Source organism: Heterodontus francisci, chromosome 8 (assembly GCF_036365525.1).
Source record: "Heterodontus francisci isolate sHetFra1 chromosome 8, sHetFra1.hap1, whole genome shotgun sequence".
Classification (NCBI taxonomy): Eukaryota; Metazoa; Chordata; class Chondrichthyes; order Heterodontiformes; family Heterodontidae; genus Heterodontus; species Heterodontus francisci.
In genome coordinates, this window is record NC_090378.1 from 30,348,325 (window position 1) to 30,375,510 (window position 27,186).

The window sequence follows — 27,186 nt, forward strand, 5'->3', positions numbered from 1 at the left end:
AATAAAAAAAGGGTCATTTGCCCCCTTGAGCCTGCTCTGCCATTCAATAAGATTGTGGCTGATCTGATTGTGGCCTTAACTCCACCTTCCTGCCTGCCCCTCATAACCCTTTACTCCCTTATCAATCAAAAATCTGTCTAACTTAGCTTTGAATATATTCAATGATCCAGCCTCCACTGCTCTCTGGGATAGAGAATTCCAAAGATTAATGACCCTCTGAGGGGGAAAAAAATTCCTCATCTCCATCTTAAATGGGAGATCCCTTATTTTTAAACTGTGCCCCCTAGTTCTAGATTCCCCCATGAGGGGAAACATCCTTTCAGCATCTACCCTGTCAAGCCCCCTCAGAATCTTTTATGTTTCAATAAGATCACCTCTCATTCTTCTAAATTCAAATGAGTATAGGCCCAACTTGCTCGGTATTCCTTATAAGGCAACCCCCTCATCCCAGGAATCAACATTGTGAACCTTATCTGAACTGTCTCCAATGCAAGTATATCCCCCCTTAAATAAGGTGACCAAAACTGTACACAGTACTCTAGGTATGTTCTCACCAATGCCCTATAAAGTTATAGCAAGACTTCCCTACTTTTATACTCCATCCCCCTTGCAACAACTGCCAACTTTCCATTTGCCTTCCTAATTACTTGCTGTACCTGCATGCTAACCTTTTGTGATTCATGCACGAGGACACCCAGATCCCTTTTAACCGCAGTATTCTGAAATCTCTCTCCATTTAAATAATAATCTGCTTTTCTATTCTTCCTGCCAAAGTGGACAACCGCACATTTTCATATATTAAACTCCATCTGCCAAAGTTTTACCCACTCACTCAACCTATCTATACAAGAACAGGTTACATAGACTAGGCTTTTATTCCCCTGAATATAGAAGATTAAATGGTCACCAAATTGAGGTGTACAAGATGATTAAAGAATTTGATAGGGAAGATAGAGAGAAACTATTTTCTCTGGTCTGATGAGTGCAGAACAAGGGGCCATAATCTTATTAGATTTAGGGGTGATGTCAGGAAATGCATCTTCATACAAAGAATAGTTGAAATCTAGAACTGTCTCCCCCCACCAAAAAAAACTGTTCAGGCTAGGTCAATTGAAAATGTCAAAACTGAGATGGATATATTTTTGTTGGGCAAAGGTCTTAAGGGATATGCAATCAAGGCAAGTAAATGGAGATAAGATACAGGTAAGCCATGACCTAATTAAATAGAACAGGCTTTAAGAGCTAAATGACCTACTCCTGTTCCCATGTTCCTAGAATGCTACTAGAATACTACTAGAATGCTTAAAGTATTACATTATGAGGACTGATTGCATAAAATTGAGTTTAGAAAGTTAAGGCTTGATCTAATTGAGATGTTCAAAATGATTAAAGAATTTGATAACCTTGATACAGTGAAACCATTTCCTCTTGTGGGGGCATTTAGAAAAAGGGGGCATAATCTTAAAATTAGATCAAAGCCACTCAGGAGTGAAATTTAGGAAGCACTTGTCACCCAAATGGTTGTGAAAACCTGGAATTCTCTCCCCCAAAAAGCCACGAATGCTGGGTCAACTGAAATTATCAAGACTGAGACTGATAGTTTTTGTTATGGATATGGATCAAAGGTGGATAAATGAAGTTGTGATAAAGATCAGCCATGATCTAACGGAATCTTGGAACAGGCTCAAGAGGCTAATTACTTATTCATTTGTTTCATTGTCTTTGGGCCCCACTCCAAACTCTGTACACTTGCCAATAATTTCATAACCCCCATTGCCAACCTCCTGTCACCATCTCAGGTTAAACAAGATTCTACAAAATCTAGGATCTCCGCTCAAGCCCAAACTGATTTTCTGATCCCATATCCTTTCCAACACAAAGCCCACCTACTTTCACCTGCGTAACTTTGTCCACCGTGGCACATCGGAGGCTGAACCCCTCGTCCCCGCTTTTGTCACCTCCAGACTCAAATTTCCAAAGCTCTCCTCTCCCCTCCTCCCTCCATAAAATCCAGCTCATTCAAAGCTCTGCTACCTGTATCCAATCCTGTGTCAAATCTCGCCAACTCATAACCCAACCCTCGCAAACCTACATCGGCTCCTAGTTCCCCAAAGCCCCAAATTTAAAATTCTCATTTTCACATTTCAGATCCTTCTTGGTCTTTCCCCTCTCTATCACCATAAACTTCCCAGCTCTACAACCTCCCCCTCTACTCCCTGACCTCTCTGTTCTTCTAATTCTGTCCTTTTATCATCACCCTCTCTCTTCACCTACCACTACTTCACCTTCAGCTGTCGAGGCCCCAAGCTTTGGGATTGCCTGCCTAAACCTGTCTTCACCTCTGTCTACTCCTGTAAGATCCTCTTCAAAACCCAACTCTTTGACCAAACTGGAGGTCAACTTCCTAAATTCTCCTCCTTTAGTTTGATGTCCATTGTTTTGATTGCACCTCTGTGAAACACATTGGAATATTTTTCTATGTGTGATAACGTGTAAATTCTTGCTCTTAAACTTGTTGAGCTGAGCAACACTGAAAAATCTCTTCGCCTTTCATGTCTTTTTAACTGCTATCCTTGTTCTTTCAACCTCTTAATTTGCTTCTCTTTCTCTTCTCCCTTTTTGTTCATTTCTCGTTCATTTATTTCAACTCCTTTTCCTCCACTTTCATTCATCCTCCACCTCTCTCTCTCACTCTGGCTCTCTTTCACCTTCCTCCACTGTCCTTCACTTCTCTCTCTCTCTCTCTCTCTCTCTCGAGTGCTTTGTTGGATGGTCCTACCTACCTGGTTGAACTCTCTTTAAGCCCTTCTTTCTTCTTTGTCTTTCTTCATCCATGGTCTTCTGATCAATATTTCCACTTTTCATTCTTTTATCCTAGTAATTAACTGCTGTTAAAATTGCAATCTGCAATTACTATAGAAAAATATAAACAGCTGATGACAAAACCATGGGTAAAGGATAGGACTGGTTGGATATATTCCTGGAGTTTTCCACATGGTCTCCCACATTCAACTGTTCTGCCCCACCCTCTTGCCATTGCTTGCCTTCTTCGCAGCACACCATCGCAGGGAGGCAGTGGCGTAGTGGTAATGTCACTGGACTAGTAATCTAGAGGCCCAGGCTAATGCTCTGGGGACATGGGTTCGAATTCTACCACAGCAGAAGATGAAATTTGAATTCAATTAATAAATCTGGAATTTTAAAAAGCTAGTCTAATGATGACCAGGAAACTATTACTGATTGTTGTAAAAACCCATGTGGTTCACTAATGTCCATTGGGGAAGGATATCTACTATCCTTACCTGGTCTGGCCGATATTTGACTCCAGACCCACAGCAATGTGGTTGACTCTTAAATGCCCTCTGAAATGGCCTAGCAAGTGACTCAGTTGTATCAAACTGCTCATCACCTTCTAAAGGGCAATTAGGGATGGGCAATAAATGCTGGCCCACATCCCATGAACAAATTTTAAAAAATCATCCTATGCCAATTGGAAAGTAAACAGGATCTTAATGGCTTGATTGGATGATGCTTAACTGTCACTCAAACAGTCTTTTTATCCTGTCTCCAATATATTTCATTACTAGTAACTGTTAAAAGAAAATGCAAAAAAAAAACACACAATATTTTTAATGCCCCTGAGCTTTTTTCCCCATGTTGCTCATTGCAGTGCCCTGGAGATTAATCTTTAATTCCTGGAGACTTTAGAACAGCTTCTAGGGCTGACAACCCTTGTGAAGGATTTGAGACTCTGGACAGGATGTAACAAGCTTGAGTGCAAAGAACTATTAATGGGCTGTTGAAGGGATACTGAAAGATGCAAGGCAGTTGGGCTGGGTTGGCTGTTGGAACTTCGGCAGAGGTGATTGGTGGAGCCGAAGTTAAAAGGTGAGAGGCTGGCATAATTGATATGGATGGCAGCTAACCAAGAGATACATGTTGAAGAATAGTAAGTTGAAGTCTTGTTCTCACTGATACAGGAATAGTCTTTCCCCCCCCCAAGTAAATGTTTTCTATGGGTCTACAACTGTGTATGGGCAACTGAGTAAAAGTAAGCATTTTCTTCAGAATAGTTAATGGGGTTTTTTTGGCTTTCTTGTGGATTATAATTACTTTTATTGGCAAATTTCAAGATGTCACAATTAACATTTTTTGATTGGTCCCTTCTAACTATTTGCAGTTCAAGATTAATAGCTTCAAAAAAACATAGCAACTTTACACTGTTCTGTGCTTTTCTGTTGGTAATTATTTATAGCTAATTGAATATTTGATATCCTTTATTTCACCTAAGTTCTTGCTCAAATCTGATAAGCGGTGGTGTAATGATGCATACTAGACACGAACATAAATAGATAACTTCACATTTCAGTGCTACAATATATATATATATATATATATATATATAGTCATTGCTAGCCTATCTTTCTTTGGCTTTTCCAAATACACTTCTAACTCTTATGCTGCTAGAATTGATTTAGCTGTTTATAATAAAGTTAATAGTAACTTCGACCCAGGCCATTTTTGAGCTGAATCATTTTCATACTTGGTACATATTTTTTTTCCTGTACATTAAAATGGGAGAAATAGACTGCATAAAGATCGATCCAGGAACACTGGATTTAAAAACAGACAAATTCACAGCATTTGGAAGAAAACTATGCTTGAAGCGGACTGTTCCACTCGGAAGTGGAAAATATTAGCCACTATTACAAACTTCTGTTTAATCATCAATATTCATTGAGTAGAGAGGGAGCTCCCTGCCTGTGTGCAAATTCTCCTTTTGCGCCGGTTACAGTCACAAGTTGTCAATTACACGGCCGTTTTGAGGTCGTCCTCCTCCCCTCCACTTCCTTGTTAACAAATAAATGTTCAGATTACCATCACTTCCCCCACCACCCTGCTCTCATCTCCATCCAACCGGTAAGTCCCTGCCCTAGGTTCAGGGGCTGTCCTCCATCAGCTGATCGTAAGGGTTGGGCGAGATAAGTTAACTTTGGGGCTGTCTTCCTTTTCCAGAAACTCCGGCAAGTGCAGGAGTACCGGTGAGTGATTATACGGTAAGAGCCCAGTCTCTCTCTCTCTCTCCTTTTGAGTTTCGTTTAGTCTTAGCCTTAGTCTTTCTCCCTTCAGGGGGAGGGTGTTGAGCTGGCCTGAATTTTGCTCGGTTGAAGTCTGGAGAGTGAGAAACCGGTTGGTTCGGGCCGATCAGATGATCGCAATGAGCTTTGCCTCTAAACTTGTGCCCGGTGTCCCAGATTGTAGTAACCCGAGTTAAACGACCCGGTTCCAAGTCTGAGAAACCAATCGTTGTGTTTAGCCTCGAGTCTGTAACTTGGATCGTGACTTCCCCGTGGTTCTTTAGTGCAATTAACTTTTTTTTATTTGTTTTTCTCTGTCGCTTGGGAACATTGAGGGTTTGCGACCGGGCTCACGTGAATTATTGCTTTTACATTTGTATATCAGTTCTCTTCATAATGGCTGAAAGGACTTTGGAGAAACTTTAACATTTAAAAAAATTCCATATGTTCATTTCCGGTTTCTAATATCCCAGCAGAACTTTCTGTTGAAGACACTCATTCATTTCAAAGCACCTCCCTTCCTTCATGCTGCAAATAATTACAAAATACCGATCCTCGGGCGTGGGATTGGTTGGGCCATATTGCAAATTGGTTACTGAGGCGAGGAAACTCCTGCTTAGGTAGAAGTACTTACAATTGAGCTTTAGCATCAAATTTTTTTTTTCTTGCTTGATGGTGGTTAGCGAGAGAGGTTAAAAGCCCCTCTGCACAAGCTACAAGTTAACGATTTTTGCGAAGTCTTAAAACCTAGCAAAGGGTAGGAATTTGATCCTGAATCGGCTGCTGAAAATTCATGTTACAACCTTGACCTTATTGACTAATGTTGCCAGGTAATTGGACATAGAATTGTGTGCTAGTGTGTGGGGGGAAGAGTTCTTCTAATTAAGATTTTGTGTTCAGCTTTTACTTTTATCAGGAAATTTCTAAAGTCTGAAACTGGGTACAAATGAATCTTTGCATTAATACAGTGAAGGCTTTCAAATTTGAATTCGATCCATAATTCTGGAATTAAAAGCTAGTCGAATGGTGACCATGAAACCATTGTCGATTGTTGTAAAAACTCGTCTGGTTCTCTGTCTTTAGGGAAGGAAATCTGCCATTCTTTCCTGGTCTGGCCTACATGTGACTCCAGTCTCACAGCAATGTGGTTGACTCTTAATTGCCCACTGAAAGCATTTAGGGATGGGTGATTAAATACTAGCCCCGCCAGTGGCACCCACATCCCATGAACAAATTTTTAAAACTTCAAGAATGGAGAATATCTGCCTTTGGATGCAGGTTTTCCTTTTGTGTGCCTTGATGGAGGAAATAGAAGGAAAAATGGAGTAAGGTGGGTATACCTAGAATGCATGTTTTTAAAAGGCCAGAGGATCAGACAAATTTAGTTGTGTAATCTTTAGTCCAACCAAAGATGATTAGCATTTTCGAGGTTTTTTTGAGTATAAAAGGCAGCAAGTTGTAATTTTTTTTTTGTTAAACACTAAAAAGCCACATATCCAAAGTTGCTGATACAGACAGCAGTGTAGATGGAAGCATAAAATTACAAAGATATGACATGAAAATTGGTGGTGCTGTAAATAGTGAGGAGGAAAGCCTTGGCTTACAGGACAATATAGATGGGCAGAGTAGTGGCAAATGGAATTTAATCCTGAGAAGTGAGAGGTGATGCATTTTGGGAGGACTAACAAGGCAAGGGAATATACAATGGATGGTAGGACCCTAGGAAGTACAGAGCGTCAGAGGGACCTTGGTGTACTTGTCCATAGATCACTGAAGTCAGCATCACAGGTAGATAAGGTGGTTAGGAAGGCATATGGGATACTTGCCTTTATTAGCCGAGGCATAGAATATAAGAGCAGGGAGGTTATGATGGAGCTGTATAAAATGCTAGTTAGGCCACAGCTGGAGTACTGTGTACAGTTCTGGTCACCACACAATAGGAAGGATGTGATTGCACTGGAGAGGGTGCAGAGGAGATTCACTAGGATGTTGCCTGGGCTGGAGCATTTCAGCTATGCAGAGAGACTGAAAAGGCTAGGGTTGTTTTCCTTAGAGCTGAGGGGTGGGGGGGGGGACCTGATTGAGGTATACAAAATTATGAGGGGCATTGAAAGAAACTTTTCCCTTTAGCGGAGGGGTCAATAACCAGGGGACATAGATTTAAGGCAAAGGGCAGGAGGTTTAGAGGGGATTTGAGGAAAATTTCTTTCACCCAGAGGATTGTTGGAATATGGAGCATGCTGCCTGAAGGGGTGCTACAGGCAGGAACCCTCACATCTAAGAAGTATTTAGATGAGCACTTGAAATGCCATAGCATACAAGGCTACGGGCCAAGTGCTGGAAAAGGGATTAGAATAGATGGCTGGCACAGACACGATGGGCCGAAGAGCCTGTTTCTGTGCTGTATAACTAACAGTTTGGCCCCTGCTGGATATTGCCTCCAATCTGGGCACCACCCTTTAGGGAAGGATATTGGTGAGAGTACAGAAGAAGTTTTAGAATGATTCTGTCCATGTGGATTACAGTTACCTGAAGAGACTGGAAAAGTTGGAGTTTTAAAAGCAGGGATTTTTGATTTAAAATGAATGATTTAGATAAACTGTTTCCAGTTGCTGAAGGGCTGATAACCAGAGAACATGGAATTGAGGTCATTGTCAAAAGAATCAGAGGGGACATGAGGAAAACTTTGATTTAGGATTTGAAGTTTGCACTGCCTGATCTGTGGATACAGAATCAATAGTAGCCTTAAAGAAAATTTGATAAATATTCAAACTAGGGAAAGAGTTGGGGAATACTGGAGTGCTCTTTTGGGGGGGTGGTGGTGTGAGGGGAGAAAGCCAGCACAAACTTTCAACACTAAATGGCCCCCTTCTGCTATACTAGTCTAGTCTATGACTTGAGCACAGAAGAGGAAAATCTGGTTTGTGGAGACTAGCATGCTGCCTCCATTTAAGCAGCCACTAACTTTTTTTTAAAAAAAAAAACATTTTTTTTTTAAACAACCAATTCCTAGGCTCTGGTTCTGATCCCCAGCTAGTACTGAATTGTCTGGTCTCAGCTTTTGGGATTATCTAATGGGCTCAGTGGCGAGTGAATCTGTTGTACCAGCTTCTAATTTCTAGCTATTGTTCTCTGGAAAATGTAGATGTGTGCAGGTCAGTTGAAGGCAGGTTGAGGTTCCATTGTGGACAGCCTGTTAACTCCATCTAGATTCATGCACACTGACCAATGTGCAGTACCAGATGTTGCTCAACCACAGAATTGTACGCAGCAGAAACTGCTGCCTTAAAGTGAAGGGTGGTGTGGAGAGCATGCCTGTTGTACTACACAATCATGGGATTAGCTGTGAAATAATTTTTAAAGTCCATGTGTTCTGCTACAGATGGTTTGTTGTCCATTTCTGTCATCTGCATTAAAATACATTCTCACAGAATTATACCTTTTCAGCCAACATAACAGACCAATCCATCACCATCCCTAGGTATGTTCTGTTCCACCAGCAAGACTATTGACTATTTAAATATTGACAGTTGGTTGCAGGATTATTCAGCTATCAGATCAAAGTTCTGCAAACCTATTGCATCCAGTAGTGAATGGTGGGCAATCAAACAACTGACAGGAGGAGGTTATATGAATGTCGCCATCCTTTCTATCATAGCAGAGCCTAGCACGTGATGAAGGATGAGGTTGAAGCGTTTGCAATCATTTTCAGCTGGATGTGCCAAATGAATGATCCATCTCTGCTTCTTCCTGAGGTCCCTACCATCATAGAAGTGGAGTCTTCAGCTAATTTTGGTTTACTCCATGTGATATTGAATGATTTGAGCCTTTGCTACATCTGGTGCAGCACTGAAGACTTTTGCACTAGAACTAACCATCCCTCTAGCCAAGCTGTTCAGTACAGCTACAACACTGGCATCTACCTGACTATGTAGAGGATTGCCCATTATGTCCTGGGCAAAAAGTCTGGCCATTTGCCTCTATCAGGTGACCTCAAGTCATAGTGATGAGGAGGGGGGAGGTCATTGGCAGTGCTGTCAAGCGGCACTTATTCAGTAAAGCTCAGTTTGGGTTCTACCAGAAACAGTTGGCTCCAGACCTCGTTGCAACCTGGGTGTAAATCTGGACAAAAGAGCTGAATTCCAGAGGATGGTGGGTGACTGCCCTTGATATTTATTAAGGAAGCATTTGATTAGGTGTGGCATCAAGAAGCCCTAGCAAACCTGAAGTCAAAGGGAATCTGGGAAGGGATTAGGGGGAACTCTCCACTGGCTGGAGTCATACCTAGCCGGAAAAGGTGGTTGTTGGAGGCCGATTTGTTTTTGTTTTTCAGCTGTAAGTCATTGCCTGACTTCCTCAGAAGTATCCTAGGCCCAACATATTCAACTGCTTCGTCAATGACTTTCCCTCCATGATGATCAGAATTGGGGATGTTCACTGCAGAAACTGAACACTCTGTTCAACTAAGTGATCCCACAACCAATAGATCAGATCTAAGCTTTGCATTCCTGCCACATCTAGTTGTGAATGGTGGTGGACAATTAACTGGAGGAGGTGGCTCCACAAATATCCCCATCCTGTATGATGGGGGAGCCCAGCACATCCATGCAAAAGATAAAGCTGAAGCATTTGCAACAATGTTCAGCCAGAAGTGCTGAATGGATGATCCATTTTGGCCTCCTCCTGAAGTCCCCAGCATCTTGCATGCCAGTCTTCAGCCAATCCAATTCACTCCACATGATGTCAAGAAATGGCTGCAGGCATTGGTTAATGCAAAGGCTATGGGTTCTGACAATATTCTGGGAATAGAACTGATTACTTGTGTTCCAGAACTTGCTGCACCCCTAGCCAAGCTGTTCAAGTATAGCTACAACACTGGCATCTACCTGGCAATGTGGAAAATCACCCAAGTATGTCCTGTACATGAAAAGCAGCACAAGTCCAACCCAGCCAATTACTGCCCCATCTGTCTACACTCAATCACCAGTAAAGTGATGGAAGGTGTTGCGATAATATTATCAAGCAGCACTTGCTCAGCAATAACCTGCTCACTGACACTGTGGGTTCCACCAGGGCCATTCGGTTCCTGACCTCATTACAGCCTTGGTTCAAACATCGACAAAAGAGTTGAACTCTAGGTGAGAGTGACTGCCCTTGATGTCAAGGCAGCATTTGACCGAGAGTGACATCAAGGAGCCTGAGGAATCAAGGGAGAACTCTTCTCTGGTTGGAGTCATACCTAGCACAAAGGAAGATGGTGGTCGTTGTTGGATCAGTCAGTGACTCGATGCTGTAGTGGATGATCTCAGCAGGAGCAGTGTCCAGTTCCATAAATGGTTGCTTCAATTGGAGGTAGTCTACACTGCAGAAACAAATCTTGTGGGTATGCCTCAGAATAAGATGATCATAAAGGTTTGGACTCGTTTTGAAGATGAGCAGCTGAAACCAACCTTGGACTGATTTGCATCTGACTTTTTTTTCCCCTTCCCCACCCAATTTCATCTCTAGAGATGATTCAAGTGTTTTGGTGGGGAAATCATTTTGCATTATTAAGTCAGTCGGCTTCTCTCATTTTTAACTTTGTGGTGGGTATAGTTGAGCTTCATTGCCTTGGCAACAGGGGAACAATTAGCTGGATTTCCTGTGCTTGATTTATTATCCATTTAAACATGCTTGACTGTACACTTTGTGGGGGGGAGGAAGGTGGAGTCGTAACCTAGCACAAAGGACGATGGTTGTGGTTGTTGGAGGTTAATTATCTCTGCTCCAGGACATCACTGCAGGAGTCCTCTGGGTAGTGTCCTAGGCCTAACCATCTTCAGCTGCTTTATCAATGACCTTCCCTACATTAAGGTCAGAAGTTGGGTTGTTTTCTGATTGTGCAATGTTCAGCACCATCTGTGACTCCTCAGATACTGAAGCTGTCAGTGTCCAGATGCAGCAAGACCTGGACAATATCTAGAATTGGGCTGATGTATGGTGTGAATGTTACTTGCCACACAAATGCCAGGCAATGACCATCTCAAACAGGAGAATCTAACCATCTCCCCTTGATTTTCAATGGCATTACCATCGCTGAATCCTGGTGGTTACCATTGACCTGAAATTGGACCAGCCACATAAATACTTTCTCTACAAGAGCAAGTCAGAGGCTAGGAATTCTGCAGCAAGTAACTCTCTCTCCTGTCTTCCCCCAAATCCTGTCCACCATCTACAAGGCACAAGTCAGGAGTGTGATGGAATACTCCACTTGCCTGGATGGATGCAGCTCCAACAACACAAGAAACTCGACACCATCCCGGACAAAGTGGCTGGCTTGCTTGGCACCCAATTCACTCCCTTTTGCCACTGACTCAATGGCAGCAGTGTGTGCCATCTACAATATGCACTGCAGCAACTCACCAAGGCTCCTTCAACAGCACCGTCAAAACCCATGACCTCTACCACCTAGAAGGACAAGGGCAGCACATGCATGGGAATACCACCACCTGCAAGCTCCCCTCCAAGCCACACACCATCCTGACTTGGAACTATATTGATGTTCCTTCTGTCACCAGGTCAAAATCCTGGCACTACCTTCCTAACAGCACTGGTGGTCCTCCACCCCAAGGATGGCAGCAGTTTAAGAAGGCAGCTCACCACTAAAGGGCAATTGGGGATGGGCAAGAAATGCAAGAAACAGACTTTCAGAACTGTCTTGCTATTCTTCAAAAAAGTGCCATGGAATCTCTACTATCCTGAGGGCAGATGGGACTGTGGTTTAGCATCTCCTCCAAAAGGCAATTTACTGGACTGTATATAATCAAGCATAGGGGCAGCACAGTGGTTAGCACCGCAGCCTCACCGCTCCAGCGACCCTGGTTCAATTCTGGGTACTGCCTGTGTGGAGTTTGCAAGTTCTCCCTGTGTCTGCGTGGGTTTTCTCCAGGTGCTCCAGTTTCCTCCCACAGCCAAAAGACTTGCAGGTTGGTAGGTAAATTGGCCTTTATAAATTGCCCCTAGTATAGATAAGTGGTAGGGAAATATAGGGACAGGTAGGAATGTGGGAATAGTGTAGGATTAGTATAACTGGGTGGTTGGTCAGCACAGACTCGGTGGGCCGAAGGGCCTGTTTCAGTGCTGTATCTCTATCTCTAAACATAAGGTGTTTGAACACTTTTTTTAACTTTCAACTGATCACAGCCAATGTGAATTGGGAATAAATCATGCTTTGAGCCTGATGGATTTTCTTTTGAAAAATTGTTTGTAGTGGATAGGGGAAAGTCTACAGATGTTTTATATGGACTTTGAGAAGGCATTTGATAAAGTTGCCTTCATCTAACAGTCGAGGAAATTATTGACCTGGTTAGGAAATTGGCTGTGGGGATAATGGGCAGGTTCTCTAATTGATAGTGGCTTCCTGCAAAGAACTGTATTGTGGCCTCAACTATTCACAGCATTTATTGGTGACCTTTTGGATAGAAAACCATATATCCAAATGTGCTGATTCGTGGGCAGCAGTGTAGATGGAAATGTAAAACTACAGAGGTATTGATAAGTTAAGTGGGGAAAAACTGATAAGTGGATTTCAATGTAGGTAGATGTGAGGTTGTCATCTATTTTGAATCTTCAAGGAAAAAAGTAGAACAGGATACTTTTTCCAAATTGTGAAAAACTAGAACTAGTGGAAGTCCAAAGATGTGGGGGACTTTGGTACCTGTTCACTTTTAATCAAAGATTAATGGAATGCTGGCCTTGTATCTAGAGTACAAGAGGGTAGAAGTTAAGCTGCAACCATACAAAGCGCAAAGATATATTGGCCTTGAAGTGCAACATAGATTTACAAGAATGTTACCTGCACGCTGAGGATTAAGTTGAGATTACACAAACTAAGGTTGTGCCTGGTGGTTTTTTGATTTGGAGCTTTCAAGGTATTGGAACAGAGAATCTACCCTATTTCTGCTGATAGTGTAAAAATTGGAGCTATGCCTTTCATGAGTGAAATTAGGAAATTTGTGTATAGAACTAACAGCAATTGATCTCCGATTTAAAATTTATAATTGATATATCAAATGTATTAAGGGATATGAGGCAAATTCGAGTATCTGGAGTTGGGTCACAGATCAGCCATAATCTCATTTGGAAACTGGCTTGAGGGCTGCCTCCTGCTCATATGTTGTAACAAAGTAGGAAGGGAAACATTTAATACAGCACACCCACTTTTATTGTAATGTAGTTAACTTAAATAATGCACTCCTCTCTAGCATGCTCTTGAACCCACTGTCAGGCAAACCACCCCCCACCCTGCCAAGACTGAGACACATATTATTTTGCCACATGAACATTAAAACTTAAATTGCAAGTTCCTGACTGGAAGGACATTTGCATAGTACCAGACACTCTGGAAACAAAGGGAGATGGTCGCTGCCCCCCCAGTACACCAACTTGGTCAAACAAGTCAATCACATGACTACCTGCTGGCCAACTACGAGTTTTAAACTGGAAAAACAGATTTTGAACTCCGAACACTGTGCTCATGGGCTGAAAATCTCCTCTCCTGTATGTTTGTCTGCCTTCATCTTTTCCCACAGAACTGAATCTTATGAAGACTTACTCAGAAAAAATCTCATGTGAACAAGGTTTATGAAGAATATTGGGCCCCAACAAAAGACTCTTTTTTTTTTTTTTTTTTTTTTTTTTTTTTTTTTTTTTTCCAAACATTACAGCGCAGTACAGGCCCTTCGGCCCTCGATGTTGCGCCAACCTGTGAAACCATCTGACCTACACTATTCCATTTTCATCCATATGTCTATCCAATGACCACTTAAATGCCCTTTAAAGTTGGCGAGTCTACTACTGTTGCAGGCAGGGTGTTCCACGCCCCTACTACTCTCTGTGTAAAGAAACTACCTCTAACATCTGTCCTATATCTATGTCCCCTCGTGTTTGCCATCACCATCCGAGGAAAAAGACTCTCACTATCCACCCTCTGATTATCTTATGTCTCTATTAAGTCACCTCTCCTCCTCCTTCTCTCCAACGAAAACAACCTCAAGTCCCTCAGCCTTTCCTCGTAAGACCTTCCCTCCATACCAGGCAACATCCTAGTAAATCTCCTCTGCACCCTTTCCAAAGCTTCCACATCCTTCCTATAATGCGGTGACCAGAACTGCACGCAATACTCCAGGTGCAGTCTCACCAGAGTTTTGTACAGCTGTAGCATGACCTCGTGGCTCCGAAACTTGATCCCCTACTAATAAAAGCTAACACACCATATGCCTTCTTAACAGCCCTATTAACCTGGGTAGCAACCTTCAGGGATTTATGTACCTGGACACCAAGATCTCTCTGCTCATCTACACTACCAAGAATCTTCCCATTAGCCCAGTACTCTGCATTCCTATTACTACTTCCAAAGTGAATCACCTCACACCTTTCCGCATTAAACTCCATTTGCCATCTCTCAGCCCAGCTCTGCAGCCTATCTATGTCCCTCTGTACCCTACAACATCCTTCAGCACTATCCACAACTCCACTGACCTTCGTGTCATCTGCAAATTTACTAACCCACCCTTCTACACCCTCTTCCAGGTCATTTATAAAAATGACAAACAGCAGTGGCCCCAAAACAGATCCTTGCGGTACACCACTAGTAACTAAACTCCAGGATGAACATTTGCCATCAACCACCACCCTCTGTCTTTCAGCTAGCCAATTTCTGATCCAAAGCTCTAAATCACCTTCAACCCCATACTTCTGTATTTTCTGCAATAGCCTACTGTGGGGAACCTTATCAAACGCCTTACTGAAATCCATATATACCACATCCACTGCTTTACCCTCATCCACCTGTTTGGTCACCTTCTCAAAAAAAAAACTCAATAAGGTTTGTGAGGCACGACCTACCCGTCACAAAACCGTGCTGACTATCACTAATGAACTTATTCTTTTCAAGATGATTATAAATCCTGTCTCTTATATCAAGGACTACAGCGAGTTCAAAAAAACAGTAGCAAGAAATTGCCTCAAACTAGTCTAATCTTTTTTTTTCTGTCCCTGCTTGTGTGGGCACGTCATATATCCATAACCTTGAATATGGTTCACGCTTAAGGTTTAATAAATTTCATCTTTCTTTAAGCCACAGTCTGTGTGAATTGGTTTCTTTGTCTTCATAATTAGAAAACTGTAAACAAGGGTTCACAAAGGGGGAGCTCAAAACAGTGTTTAAAATTAAACCCTGTTGCACTAAGACCAAGTAAAGACAGCAAAAGACCCCTAGACACATTTCACACCTGGTCATAACACCACAATATTCTGAGTGGTTGAGACCTCTCTCAACTGAGCCAAGTCTGATGTTTAACTCTGGCCATTTATCTCATTGCTGTTGTGGGACTTTGTGCAAATTGGCTGCTATGCTTGCCAACATAGTAGTGGCTACATTTCAAAAATAAGTAATTGGTTGAAGCGCTTTGGAATGGCCTGAACATGAAGAAGGCTGCTATACAAATACAAACTTTATTATTTTTTCCACTTAATGCGACCTCCAGCATGGATCATAGGCAAAAGAAAGTCAGCATCCCACAGAGCTGAATAGGCGATGCTGGATAGTGATAGTGAGGTCACTGTCTCCTGGTGACAGTCAAATTCAATTTTTTATGAAAGTTTGGAGACTGAATCATGGAAAGCAATCCATTTGTCAATGGTCTCATGAATGTTCTAGTTCACCTTGTGGGACTGTCTTGGGGGTGAAGGTTGTGTTATGGAAAATTATACACTTTTTCTTTAGTGAAAACAAATTGGTGGCTTTGGGTGTTCAGCTTGTTAATTTAGATATGCTTTTATTTGTATGCAAATCTGTGGTCTTGACCTGTTATGGGTGGGGTAATTGCTCAATGGTGGGATCCTCCATTTGGGAGATAGTTGCAAAGCATACCTCTGCTTGCCTGTATACCTTGTCTGACACTTATTTTTGTGATGGCTAATCAAAGTATATTCTTTTGAGTCGTCTGTAGCCAAGCTCATCTTTGTCTTTACCCACTGCCCTCTAAGGGAGGCTATGTAGGATTCATGTCAAGAGGAAAAAATTTAATGCTGACCAGCACTTGAGGCATTGTTTGCCATCAGTTCATGAAACTAATGGTCTTCAGTCTCCTCAGCACCACTATTTGGGTGACGTCAGGGAGTTTTATTGATTACCTAATCAAGAAAGGTGATTCCTTCCTTAATGAAAGGAAGTAATGTTTACCTCCTGCTTTGTTTGTAACAGAACCTGTATCTAAAATGTCGTTTTGCATTCCAAATTGAGACTAGTAAAACAGTTGATGTAGTCTACATGGACTTTAGTGAAGCTTTTGATAAGGTCCTGCATGGGAGATTGGTCAAGAAGGTAAGAGCCCATGGGATTCAATTTTGCAAATTGGATCCAAAATTGGCTTAGTGGCAGGAGGCAGAAGGTGATGGTTGGGGGTTGTTTTTGCAATTGGAAGCCTGTGACAAGTGGTGTACCGCAGGGATCGGTGCTAGGACTCTTGCTGTTTGTAGTGTACATTAATGACTTCGATGTGAATATAGGAGGTATGATCAGTAAGTTTGCAGATGACATGAAAATTGGTGTCATAAATAGTGAGGAGGAAAGCCTTAGATTACAGGACAATATAGGTGGGCAGAGCAGTGGCAAATGGAAGTTAATCCTGAGAAGTGTGAGGTGATGCATTTTGGGAGGACTAACAAGACAAGGCAATATACAATAGATGGTAGGACCATACAAAGTGGAGGCCTGGCACCGGACCTGACAACATGTGTTGGGTTCGGGTTGGGCCCATCTTCAGGATCAGGCTTTTGGGGTCAGTCGGGCTGGACACGCACAGTAAGTGCTCTGCTAGTAAGTATTGAAAGTAAAAAAAAAAAAAAAAAAAAATTTACCTGAGCTGGAGTCCAGGACGAAACTGAGTCTGAAGTGAGCGAGTGACGTCACTATGACATCACATGCGCTGCAGCTGCCTGGAGGTTCCAAGCCTGAAAGTAAGTAAACTGATGGTTGGGTGGGTTCGGGCCCGGGGCCAAAGCGGAGGGACTCTGGTTTGGTTGGGTTCCTTTTTCCTGACCTGAGCAGGCCTCTAAGTACAGGGGGACCTGGGTGTACTTGTCCATAGATCACTGAAGGCAGCAGCACGGGTAGATAAGATGGTTAGGAAGGCATCTGGGATACTTTTATTAGCCGAGGCATAGAATATAAGAGCAGGGAGGTTATGATGGAGCTGCAAAAACACAAGTTAGGTCACAGCTGGAGTACAGTGTACAGTTCTGGTTGTCCTATAGGAAGAATGTGATTGCAGAGGAGGTTCCCCAGGATGTTGCCTGGGCTGGAGCATTTCCGCTATGAAGAGAGACTGAAAAGGCTAGGGTTGTTTTCCTTAGAGCAGAGTAGGCTGAGGGGGGACCTGATTGCAGTATACAAAATTTTGAGGGGCATCAATAGGAAGCAACTTTCATCCTTCGAGGTGACAAACTAGGGGGCATAGATTTTAAGGTAAGGGGCAGATTTGAGGAAAAACTTTTTCACCCAGAGGGTGGTTGGAATCTGGAACGCACTGCCTGAAGGGGTGGTAGAGGCAGGAACCCTCACATCTAAGAAGTATTTAGATGAGCACTTGAAACGCCATAGCGTACAAGGCTACGGGCCAAGTGCTGGAAAATGGGATTAGAATAGATAGGTGCTTGATGACTGGCATGGACACAGTGGGCCGAAGGGCCTGTTTCTGTGCTGTATAACTGACTCTATCTTCCTGGGTAGCTCATCTAACTTTCACTAATTTCACTGCCTCTTGCTTGGGATGGTTCCCTACACTTAAAGGTGCGATATAAATGCAAGTTGTTGCATTGCTTTCCATCTTTGGGGTTCAGAAACTATGTATTTGCATGTCTCAAGTGAAGAGAGATGTACCATAAGTGGGGAATTACAGGCTACCCTGTACCCTTTTCTTTATCATTGTGCAGTCTCGAAGTGGCTGGTGCTCATTTGTGAGGTCTGTTGGTGTCTATTCTGTTAACCTGGATATTTTGACAGGGCTATAATTTTGGGTTAGTTTTAACCCTTTTGACAATCCTTTTTATAATAAAGAATTCCACACTGACAAACAATACTGTGCTAGAGTTGCTTTTGTAATCTTTTAAAAATCTGCATTATTCTGGATGTCAGAAACAAGCTGGTGAAATGAGCCATTCTATAAACCCTCTTGTAGATATCCCACTATTGGCTGTATAACAATGTCATATTAAATCTTCAGAAGTGGGTCCATAATTTCCAGCAAATGCTGGTATTCCTTGGATGAAAAAGGAAGTTTAAAATGATACTTGGAGCTACATTGCTAATCCTAGGTTTTATATTACAAGCAAGAGGAGTACAAAAAGTATAAAGGAGGCAAAAAAAAATTAAAGGTCAGACTGTTGGGTAACTTTTTAAAATGGCAAATTTATTTTTTTTAAATGTATAAAGGGCTCATTGGAGATGAAATGGGAAAGGCTATGGATGCAGGCATGGATTAATCTGCCTCAATTTTCAGTTTGTAATTGGATGAAGCATGGAAGAGAGAGTTTGATAATTAGGGTAACTATTATAAGTAAGACTGAAACTTGTGGAAACTGCATGTGGCTTGAATAAAGAGGAGTGTTAAAGATAACAAAAGCTCTGAAAAAGCAACTTTAATATTCAAAAGATGTTTGCTCTCTGACTGCAATCTTTCAATCAGTGTATGATGGGCCAAGTAGCCTTCAATGCTGCCAGATTCTAGTATTCAAAGACTTTGGATTGTTAGTTTTAAACAAGAAGTTACAGTGCAGGAGAAGACCATTTGGCCCATTGTGTCCGCACCAGCTCTCTGAGCAATTCACCTAATGTCATTCCCGTGCCTCCTCCCTGTAACCCTGCACATTTTTTTTTTTTCTTTCGATAACTATCTAATTCCCTTTTGAATGCCTTGATTGAAACTGCCTCCACCACACACTCTCTTGCAGTCCATTCCAGATCCTAACAACTCACTGAAGTTTTTCCTTGTCTTTTTTTTTTTTTTGCTTCTTTTGTCAAGAACTTTAAATCTGTGCTCTCGTTCTCAATCCTTTCGCAAGTGCAAACAGTTTTTCCCTATCTGCCCTGTCCAGACGCCTCCATGATTTTGAATACCTCTATCAAATCCCGTCTCGGACTTTTCAAGGAAAACAGTCCCAACTTCTCCAATCTGTCTTCATACCTGAAGTTCCTCATCCTGGAACCATTCTCATGCGCTCTCGCTCTCACTCTTGCTAAAGTGCAGCACCCAGAATTGGACACCGTACTCCAGCTGAGGCTGAACTAATGTCTTGTACAAGCGCAACGTAAACTCCTGGCTCTTGTGCTCTGTACTTTATTAATAAAGCCCAGGATACTGTATGCTTTATTAACTTGTGCTCTCCACCTGTCCTGCCACCTTCAATGACTTATGCACATATACACCCAGGGCCCTCTGCTCTTGCAATCTCTTTACAGTTGTACCCTTTATCTTGTCTTTCCATGTTATTCCTACCAAAATGAAGGACTTCACATTTCTCTGCATTGAACTTCATCTGGTACTTGTTTGCCCATTCCACCAACTTGTCTGTCTTTTTGAAATTCAACACTATCCTCCACAGTTAACAGATGTTCCAAGTTTTGTATCATTTGCAAATTTTGAAATTGTATCATGTACACCAAGGTCTAGGTCGTTGATATTTATCAGGAAGAGCAAGGGTCCCATCGCTGACCCCTGGGGAACTCCACTACTAACCTTCCTCCATCCCAAAAAAACATCCATTAACCGCTACTTTGTTTCCTGTTGCTCAGCCAATTCTGTATCCATGTTGCTGATTTTCCCTTCTATTCCATGAGCCATAATTTAAGTCTGTGCCCTTTAAATTTGTCTGTGGTTCATTCCAGTATTGCAGCATAAAGTATATATATTTTTTTGTTTTGAAGTCTGCACTATACACATTATGAAACTAAACTGTTTCACCAACCCCACCCCCATCCCCTTGCAAATTGGATACTAACCAGATGATCCTATGGATTGGCAGAACAGGAAGGATATCTGGTAAAATTAATCTTCCCACAGATGTTAATGACAAGGCAGCATAGCCTGATTAAAGATGTTACAATGAACTTCAAACCAACTCGCATTGACATTTGTTGTACTCCAACCAGGAAAAGGTGGCTACTGTCCACTTCTGAACTGTACTGGTAACATTCAAAAGGTGCTATGTTTATTTTGGTTAGGTGAAAGGGGGGAGAGAAAGAAGAGAGTTGCCTTCCAGGCACCTTGCATTCTCTGGTGCTTCACACAATTGGCCATCTTAACCCAATCTGTGGCAGGTTTCAGCAGACTATGCTCCAATGGGAAATCACAGCAGAACCCAATCCTATTTTTACTCAACATCTTTTTCTTTTTTTCCCAGCTGTGGAAACCTTTTGGTTTTTATTCTGTGTTTTTTTTTTCCACTTCTGCATTGTCACAGCTTTGAGCTTGAATTAAATGTCAGTTGAACTCCTCATCCCCAGTGTGGCACCAGTTGTGCACATTGTGAATTTTGCTATGAAGTTGGGTGGGCGATGGCATGAGAGTAGTAGAATTGTAACCTAGCTGGGCTTCAATTATCAAGTGGGAGTCTCTTGAAGATTTTGTATATTAAGATCTGGTACTATTAATCATTAATTTTAAACTGGCTTTTAGCTACTCTACTGGAAGTGAGTGACGAGTGAAGTAATGCAACCTTTATTTGTTTGGGGGATGTGGGTGTCACTGGCTAGGCCAGTGTTTATTGCCCTTGAGAAGGTGGTGAACTGCCTTGAACCACTGAGGTCCACACCCACAGTGCTGTTAGGAAGGGAGTTCGAGGATTTTGACCCAGACAGTGAAGGAACTGCGATATAGTTCCAAGTCAGGATGGTGTGTAGCTTGGAGGGGAACTTGCAGGTGGTGTTCCATGCATCTGGTCTCCTTGTCCTAGGTGGTAGAGGTCATGGGTTTGGAAGGTGCTGTCAAAGGAGCCTTGGTGAGTTGCTGCAGTGCATCTTTTAGATGGTACACACTGCTGCAATTGCACTTCTGTGCTGAAGGTAGTGGATGGGATGCCATTCAAGCAGGTTGCTTTATCCTGGATGGTGTCTAGCTTCTTGACTGTTGGAGCTGCACCCATCCAGGCAAGTGGACAGTATTCCATCACACTCCTGACTTGTGCCTTGTAGATGGTGGACAGGCTTTGGGGAGTCAGAAGATGAGTTACTTGCACAGTTCCCAACCTCCTCCTGTAGCCACAGCATTTGTGGGCTGGTTCAGTTTCTGGTCAATGGTGACCCTAGGATGTTGATAGTGGGGGATTCGGGATTTGTAATGCCATTAAATGTCAAGGAGATGGTTGGATTCTCTGAGATGGCCATTGCCTGGCACTTGTATGGCACAAATGTTACTTGCCACTTATCAGCCCAAGCCTGGATGTTGGCCAGGTCTTTGATGCATATGCACATGGGCTACTTCAGTATTTGAGGAGTTATGAATGGTGCTGAACATTGTGCAATCATCAGTGAACCTCCCCACTTCTGACCTTATGATGGAAGGAAGGTCATTGATGAAGCAGCTGAAGATGGTTGGGCCCAGGACACTACCCTGAGGAACTCCTGCAGTGATGTGCTGGAGCTCAGATGATTAACCTCCAACAACTGCAAACATCTTCCTTTTGTGCTAGATATGACTCCAACCAGTGGAGAGTTTTTCCCCTGATTCCTATTGACTCCAGTTTTGCTAGGGCTACTTGGTCAAGGGCAGTCACACTCTCCTCCCCTCGAGTTCAGCTTTCTTTTTTCCTGTCCATTTGATCCCAGACTATAATGAGGTCAGGACTGAGTGGCCCTGGCAGAACCCAACTGAGCATCAGTGAGCAAGTTTATTGCTGAGCAGGTGCTGCTTGATAGCACTGTTGACAACCACTTCCCTTCCATCAGTTTGCTGATCCAGAGTGGACTGATGGGGCGGTAATTGATTGGGTTGGATTGGGCCTGTTTTTGTGCACAGGACATACCTGAGCAATTTTACACATTGCCAGGTAGATGCCAGTGTTGTAGCTGTACAGGAACACTTTGCTCAGGGCGTGGCTAGTTCTGGAGCGTAAGTTGTCTTTTTTTTTTGGTGGCACGGACCCAACGGGCTGAATGGCCTCCTTCTGTGCTGTAATTTTTCTACAGTTCTATTGTAATGTCAGGGCCAATAGCCTTTGCAGTATCCAGTGCCTTCAGCTGTTTCTTGACATCATGTGGAGTGAATCAGATTGGCTGAAGACTCTCAATTGTGATGCTGGGGACCTCCAGTAGGAGGCAGAGATGGATCATCCACTTGGCACTTCTGGCTGAAAATGGATGCAAATGCTACAGCCTTGCCTTTTTTGCACTGATGTGGGCTTCCCCCATCATTTGAGGATGGGGATGTTTGTGGAGCCACCTCAGTTGTTTAATTGTCCACCACTTACTGGATGTGGCAGGACTGCAGAGCTTAGATCTGTTTGGCATGCAGGTAGTCCTGGCTTGTAGCTTCACCTGGTTGAGACACCTCTATTTTTAGCTATGCCTGGTATTGCTCCTGGCATGCTCTCCTGCACCCTTTATTGAAGCAGGGGTGCCTGCCCCCCAGCACCCCCCCCCCCCCCCCCAACCTTGCTTGATGGTAATGGTAGAGTGGGGGGGAAATATGCCCGACCATTAGATTACAGAATTGTGATTGAGTACAATTCTGCTGATGACCCACAATGCCTCATGGATGCCCAGTTTTGAGTTGCTAGATCTGTTTACAATCTATCCCACTTAGCACAGTGGTAGTGCTGCACACCACAATGGTGGGTATCCTTAATGTGAAGACTGTACTTGGTCTACACAAGGACTGTGTAGTGGTCACTCCTACCAATGCTATTGTGGACAGCTGCATCTGAGATGAGATCAAGTAGGTTTTTCCATCATAGTTCCCTCACCACCTGCAGACCCAGTCTAGCAATTATGTTATTTAGGGCTCTGTCAGTAGTGGTGCTACCAAGCCACTGTTGGTGGTGGACATTGAAGTCCCCCACCCAGAGTACATTTTTGTGCCCTTACTGCTCTCTGTGCTTCCAATTGGTCAACATGGAGAAGCACTGATTCATCAGCTGAGGGGGTAAGAGGTTTCCTTGCATCTAATGCCATGAGGCTTCACCAGAGTCAATGTTGTCGACTCCCTCGCAACTGTATACCTCTGTGCTGCCAACTCTGGGTCTGCCCTGCCAGTGGGACAGTACATAACCAGGGATGGTGTCCGGGACATTGTCTGTAAGGTATGATTGAGTGATTGTCAGGCTTTTGCTTGATTAGTCTGTGGGTCAGTTCTCTCAAATTTGGCACAAGCCCTCCGATGTTAGTAAGGAGGACTTTGCAGGGTTAACAGGGCTGGGTTTGCCTTGTCGATTGGATGGTTCATCAGGTTTCATTCTTTTTCTTAGACTTTGTAGTAATTTTGGTGCAACTGAGCAGCTTGTTGGGCCATTTCAGAGGGCATTTAAGAGTCAACCACATTTTTGTGTCTGGAGTCACATGTAGGTCAGACCAGGGAAGGACAGCATATTTTCTTCCCTAAAGGACATTAGTGAACCAGATGGCTTTTTAGAACAATTGACAATGGTTTTATGATCACCACTAGACTAGCTTTTTAATTACAAATTTATTAATTGAATTCAAATTCCACCATCTGCCATGGTGGGATTCGAACCCATGTCCCCAGAGTATTTGCCTGGGCCTTGGGGTTACTAGTCCAGTTACAATACTACTACTACGACATACCACCTCTCCTGTAATTGCTGCTGTCTATTCTTTTGTTTCAACAAATTCCTAAATGATCTAAGCACTTCAAGGTGTCTATGGGCTAGTCAGTGCCTACAAGATGAATCTAAATTGGGTGCAGAGTTGCTACTCCTTTGTAAGTACTGTTAAGTATCATTGATTTGGAATCAGTTGCTACTTCTGTTTTAAGTGCTATTTTAATTTGCAGAGTTATCAATGTTGGCTAGTCTTTTTTACCCATGAAATAAAGCTAGAGACAGTGATGTTTAACTATTCACTTTTTCTTTTATTATTGAAGACGTTTACTCTTAAGCCCTCTTTACAACATAAAGTAACACGTGTTAGTCCTGCGTCCAGAACATGTGTCTGTGCGTACCTGGAAGGTGGCGTCTCCAAGCCTGTTCATGCACCAGTCTGCAAGGCAGCAATGATCCTTCCTTTGACTGACTAAGTTCAAAAAAAAAAAAAAATCTTTTACCATTTTTCTTTGCCTGTTGGATGCAGCCCTCTTGTTTTATGCCCACCCATTGCTCAATCTAATTCCCAAACAGATGGGAGATGCCATGCTTTTATTTTTACATCACTTGCTTCCTATCATTATTTACAGTAGATCCATGGTTTGGGAAAGTTGCCTTCTCCCAGCATGTTGCCAGCCCTTTCACTAATCCCTGAATCATAATCACTTACAGCACAGAAGGAGGCTATTTGACCCATCAGCTCTACACTGGGTCTCCATGGAGCTATCCCTACAGGTCTTTCCTTCAAGTGGCCATCCAATTTCCTTTTGTGAAGTCATTGCCTCCGCTTCCACCTCCCTTGTGGGTAGCAAGTTCCAGTTGTTGCCAACTGCTGTCTTTTTAAAAAAAAAAAAAAAAAAAATTTTCCTCCTATTCCCCTGCATCTTTTTTTATTACAGCAATGAAACAGGCCCTTCGGCCCACCAAGTCTGTGCTGACCATCAACCACCCGTTTACACTAATCCTACATTAATCCCATATTCCTACCACATCCCCACCTTCCCTCAATTCCCCCACCACCTACCTAATACTAGGGGCAATTTACAATGGCCAATTTACCTATCAATCTGCAAGTCTTTGGCTGTGGGAGGAAACCGGCGAAAACCCACACGGTCACAGGGAGAACTTGCAAACTCTGCACAGGCAGTACCCAGAATTGAACCCGGGTCGCTGGAGCTGTGAGGCTGCGGTGCTAACCACTGTGTCCCCTAGTCCTTATACCACTAGTTAATTGAACAGTATTTCCTTGTCTAACTTATCTAAGCCTGTTGTAATCTCTTTTTTTTTTTTGTTCTAAGGAGAACAGCCCCAGCTTTTCCAACCTAACCTTGTAGCCAAAATCCCCCATCCCTGGAACCATTCTGGTAAATCTCCTCCTGCACCCTCTCAGGACTCTCCTCCTTTCTAAAGTGTAGCAACCAGAACTGGGTGCAATACTCCAGTTGGGGCTTAACCAGAGCTTTATAGAGGTTCAGCATAACTTCTGTGCTTTTGTACTCCATGCCTCTATATTTATGAAGTCCAAGATCCCATATGCTTTGCCAACCACTCTGTCCTGCCACCTTCTTCAAAGATCAATGCATATGCACACTCTTTAGAACTGTGCCATTTAGTCTATGTTGCCTCTCCTATCCCTGTTGCAAAAATCATCACCTCACACTTGTCAGTATTAAATTCCATCTGCCACTTGTCTGCCCATTCTACTAGCCTATCTGTCCTGTTGCAGGAGGTTCATATCCTCCTCAGTTTGGTGTCATCAGCAAATTTTGATTCTCCTCCATATATTCCAAGATCTAAGTCATATATAACAAAAAAAGCATGTTCTTAGCACTGACCTTTTGGAACACCATTGTCTATCAAGTCTGAAAAATAATTTACTATGACTCGTTGTTTTCTGTCCTTAGGCCAGTTTTTTAATCCAATTTAATACTGACCCTCTTCCATGAATAGGCTGTGCTTCAAAACCTTATCTTATCAACTTCATTGAAGGGAAAAGAGGCTTTTCAAGAACATGATTTAACACCATTCTTGCTACATTGTATATATTCCTTGGCATGCTGACTCTCGTTGGGGTATAGTTCTATCAGTGTTCTGATGTCTTGTTCAGGTGCCCATTCTTTTGTTTGTAAATGTCGATAGTGACTGCTTGGCATGTTTGACTGGAGGCCTTCACAGCCCGAGTTGCTATTCTGCATAAATGGGTCAATCTATTCCTTTGCATTGTATTCTGCCTCCTGTTTGTTTTTTTTTTTTTTACCACTTTTCAGCTATTAATGTCACTACTACCTTTTTTGCATCTGGTAGTTACCTTGTATTTCTTCCTGTTTGCCAGTGTGCTATTGAAAAAACTGGACAGGCCTGTTCTGAAGTACAAAGGCAAAATGCTGGAAATCTGAATTTGTTGTGTTCCAAGTTGTTGTCTTGTGTGCCAGCATCAACTATTTCAGTTTCTTCCCATATTGAACGTCCATGTAGATGTAAGGTGAAGGGTTGAAAAGGTCTGTGCTGGACAGTAGAACTAGTGAAAAGCTTTTTTTCACTCCATACTGATGCGAAGTTTGTATTTTTTAAAGCCCTGTGTCAGGGCTTGGCCTAGGCTCTGGAATGCTGCAGTGTGAAACAGCATGGTGGATGCCATCTCCTACACTCCTGTCCTGAATCAGTCTGGACCCTAATTCTGGGTTTACTCTACAAAACTTCTTCAATAGGAAGTACTTTACACCAATATGCAGTTGTGCAGACTGATGCACTGTCTAATTTTTTTTTTCTTTCATGGGATGTGGGCATCTCTGGCAAGGCCAACATTTGTCTCTCCCTAATTGCCCTTGAAGGTTTGGTGAGCTGCTGCAGTCCATCTGGTGCAGGTATGCCCACTGTGCTGTTGGGGAGGGAGTTCCAGGATTTTGATCTATTAGATGTGGGGAGATGACCTAGTACTATCTATTTTGTGGAAATCCACAGAACTCATCTACTGACTTGTGGAGATTTGGCATCATTGCAGCACAATCACAAGGTTGTGATCATGACGACTTTCCAATTAACAATGTGGAATGTGACATCAACAGCAACAAACAGCTTGTGCTACCTTTTTTGTCAAGTTTTATTTAACTGTTACTTCATAACTCAAGAGGCGTGAATATCCACCTAGAACTCAAACTAATGTTTCCCATTCCCTCAAAGTCTACTTTCCACCTCTCGAACTACATCCCACTACGAACCTCTTTTTCTCCTCCAAGCAACTTGAACATTTCAC

General features: G+C 42.8%; 1 protein-coding gene across 3 annotated transcripts in view; it reads left to right on the plus strand.

Annotated features, from left to right (window-relative positions):
• The first annotated feature begins 4,898 nt into the window (after positions 1-4,898).
• Positions 4,899-27,186, plus strand: part of LOC137372731 (very long chain fatty acid elongase 1-like) — an 89,210-nt gene continuing 66,922 nt past the window's right edge. Inside the window, exon 1 of one of the 3 annotated variants that reach the window (XM_068036899.1) lies at positions 4,899-4,920. The gene's annotated coding sequence lies outside the window, so the exon portion shown is untranslated. The other 2 variants (XM_068036894.1, XM_068036896.1) reach the window with 2 other exon arrangements.